Source organism: Notamacropus eugenii, chromosome 2 (genome assembly GCF_028372415.1).
Source record: "Notamacropus eugenii isolate mMacEug1 chromosome 2, mMacEug1.pri_v2, whole genome shotgun sequence".
Taxonomy (NCBI): Eukaryota; Metazoa; Chordata; class Mammalia; order Diprotodontia; family Macropodidae; genus Notamacropus; species Notamacropus eugenii.
The window spans coordinates 507,587,266-507,591,061 of NC_092873.1; positions in this window are offsets into that span (position 1 = coordinate 507,587,266).

Here is a 3,796-nt window from a genome sequence, read left to right on the forward strand (position 1 = left end):
TAGGAAGATAATTTAGGCAGCGTGAGGAAGTGGGGGAGGGCAGGGGAAATTTAATCTTTGCATTTGGATCCTCAGTGCCCATAACAAAGTCTTGAACACAGGAGATGCTCAGTAAATGTCTTTTCAACCAGATTTAGTTTAACTGAATTCAGAAACTGGAGGTAGAGAAATCAGACAATAGGTTCCCATCCTCTGTGCTTTCTTCACCTAGTGGAGATGTATGAGTGGAGATAGTAGCCCAGAGATGGGGGGACTCAGGGGCTAGGCTAGAGATTTGGCAGAAGAAGGAAGGCCTAGCTCACAGGCAGTCTGAGTCAGCACACGGAGTCCTGAGGACCCCAGATTCTGCACTTGAGAGTGCAAGTACCAGTAGTCCTTGATCCCCCAGACTCCTGTCTCTCATCTCTGGGAACTCAGGAAAGCTCTATAAGATTGGGAGCCCTAGGACAAGGAGGGAGAGCCCATACAAGGTCCTGGCTCTGGTGTAGATAATGGTGACGGTCCCTCATCTCACCCCAGGGATGGCCTCCCAGGGACAGTAAGAGCATAGAGATCAGTATGTCAGCAGTGACTTACTTGGAGGTGACAGTCAATGTTCTGATGAGCCCTGGCCTGACCTAGCCTGATCCAGCCCAAAGCTACCTCAGGCTGGACTCAAGCTTCTAGGCCTGTGGGCCTTTCCCCACCTCCCAACTCAATTCAATCATCTTTCCTGAGTCCCTGTAGACCTGTTCTTGCTTGGGCTTAGCTCCTTAGTGAGGAGGAAGGGAGGCCCCAGGCCCTGATCTAGCACAGTCATGATTTACCCATAGCAACAAGAGATTGTGTGCGTGTGTGTGTGTGTGTGTGTCTGTGAGTTAGGCTGGGGATTCATGACCTGCCCATAGCAACAGGAGATGTGTGGTGTGTGTGTGTGTGTGTGTGTGTGTGTGTGTGTGTGAGAGAGAGAGAGAGACAGAGAGACAGAGAGACAGAGACAGACAGAGAGAGAGAGAGAGAGAGACACTGAGGATTTGGCAACCCTAACCCCCAAAAGACCTACATTGTCAAGGGCCAAGACCACAACTGCCCAATTGTTCTGAGTATACAGGGGTTGCTGGCCCCAAGAAAATTAGCCCAGCCCAGGGTAGGCCCAGATTCCCTGCATGGCTTAGTCACCATCCCAGTCTCCTGATATAGCCTTCTTGGATCTCTGTTCCTAGTCCTACCTTTACCTTTGCCTCCCCTTTTGGTCCAAAGTTTGGAGTAAAATCTGTCCCCAGGTGATACCCAAGAGACCATCTGACCCTAGATATCTGTGAACCTCCAGACTTTCCTACCCCCATCCTCAAGTCCCTTGGCTGGCGGGCTGTACAAACTGCTGTAAAAACTGCTGTTGTGTGACAATGTGTGCTTAGAGATCATGGCCTTCCCATGGCCAAGACACCGTAAGGTACAATATTTATTTATCCTGTTAGTTGAAAAACCAGACCCCAGGCACGTGCCCTTGCCACAGGCCCTACTGCTGGGCTTCCATGTGCCGCATGCCGCTCGCTCTGTGCTGTGTCTTATCTGTTCTGTCTGTCCAGCTTTCTGTGACCTCGTGGCTGTTTTTCATACTGCATAAATAAAAGGCACAAGGCCCAAAGAGGAAGGTCTCAGGTCCTTTTGATTGGGGGTTGGAGAATGGGAATGGGGAGGGAGATGGGATTTCCTTTTAAAAGTTGCTGTAGTGAGCTGGGACTGTCTGGGAGTCGGTGTGGGTTGCATTCCAGGAGCCCCTAGTGGTGGTTATAGGAGGATCAGAGACACATCACACACACACACACACACACACACACACACACACACACACACACACACACACACACACACACAGAACAGAGATATAGAAACAGCTGAGAAAAGTTGAGAAAAGAGTTGGGCAGTGATCTGATGGGAAGATTAGAGAGGCTCTGGGATGAAAGGGGAAGTAGAGGGAGGAGGGGAAAGGGGACAGGGCTGGAGACTGTGTTCCATGAGGAGCAAATGAAGGAACTTGTTTCACTGATCATCATAATCCTAAATCACATTTGTTTTTTAATTAATTTTTTGTTTTCAACTTTCCTTTTTATAAGATTTTGAGCTCTAAATTTTCCCCTTCCCTCCCCTCCCCCAGATGGCATGCAGTATTATATAGGCTACATGTATAATCATATTAAACATATTTCCACATTAGTCATATTGTGAAAGAAGAATCAGAACGAAAGGGAAAAACCATGAGAAAGGAAAAAAAAGAAAATAGTCTGCTTCCATCTGCATTCAGGCTCCTTAGTTCTTTTTCTGGATGTGGATGCATTTTTCATCATGAGTCTTTTGGAATTGTCTTAGATCCTTGTGTTCCTGAGAAGAGTTAAGTCTATCAAAGTCAGTCATCAAACAATGTTGCTGTTACTATGTACAATATTCTCCTGGTTCTGCTCCCTTCACTCTGCATCAGTTCATGTAAGTCTTTCAGGGTTTTTCTGAAGTCCACCTGCTCATCATTTCTTATAGAACAACAGCATTCCCTCAAAATCATATACCGCAACTTGTTCAGCCATTCCCCAATTGATGGACATTCCCTTGATTTTCAGTTTTTTGCCACCACAAAAAGAACTGCTATAAATGCTTTTGTGTATGTGAGTCCTTTCCCCTTTCTAATGATTTCTTTGGGATACAAAGTAGGTCACATATCTAGAGCCTGGAAGAGAGAAATGGCAGAGACAGAGACTGGGACAGAGATTGGGCCAAGGGTAGAGACAGAAACAAAACCAAAAATAATCTAAGGATTATTAAACCCATTTTAAAGATCCCAGGAGGCCAGAGCTTGAAGGACCATAGAGCCATCTGAGGTCAGCGTGCCTCTGATTATGGATTCCTTTGGTGACATTCCCAACAATGGGTTATCCAGACTCTACTCCAGTGAAGGAGAGCTCCTTCCACCCTATGACAGTTCCCTCTCTTTGGGGACTGTTCCTCACTATTAAGGAACCTCAGTCTCCTTCTCTGAAACATCATCCATTGGCCAAGCAGAGCAAGTCAAATCCCTTTTCACAGATGATGGTTTCTTCTCCCCTATTTCTGTTGACTGATTCTCACCTGACATTTGCTTAACATCCTGGTCATCCTCTTCTAGACCCTCTCTAGCTTCTCAATGTGTCCTTCTTAAAGCATAGGGTCCAGAAGTGACCACAATATTCTTTATAGTATCTGACCAAGGCAGGTTACAGTGGTACCATTACTTCCTTAGGCCTGGATACTGGGCCTTTTTCAAGGCAGCTTCAGATGAAATTAGCTTTCTTGGTTGCCATAGCACATGGCTGATTCATACTGAGATGGAATCCACCAAAATCCCCAGGTCTGTTTGAACAAGAAACCTGTTGTTCAGTTACACAGAACAAATCCCCCATCCTGTTCTTGTGAAATTGATTTTTTAACCCAATGTAGAATGGTGTGTTTCTCCCCTATCTTTTAAGGTTGGCTCTATTATTCTAGCCTATAGTGATCCCTGCGTCACCTACATTTTTGACAAGAATGATCTCAATGCAGATCAGAGGGGATGGAACAGAAATAAGCATTGATTAAGCACCTACTATGTACCATGCAATAGTGTTAAGTGGGTTTTTGTTTTGTTTTAACAAATATCTCACAGCAATGCTGGGAGGGAGGTACTATTTTTATCCCCATTTTATAGCTGAGGAAACTAAGGCAGACATCTAATAACTTGACCAGGGTTACACAGCTAGGAAGTGTCTAAGGCCAGATTGACTCTGTCTCCAGGTCTTCCTGATGCCAG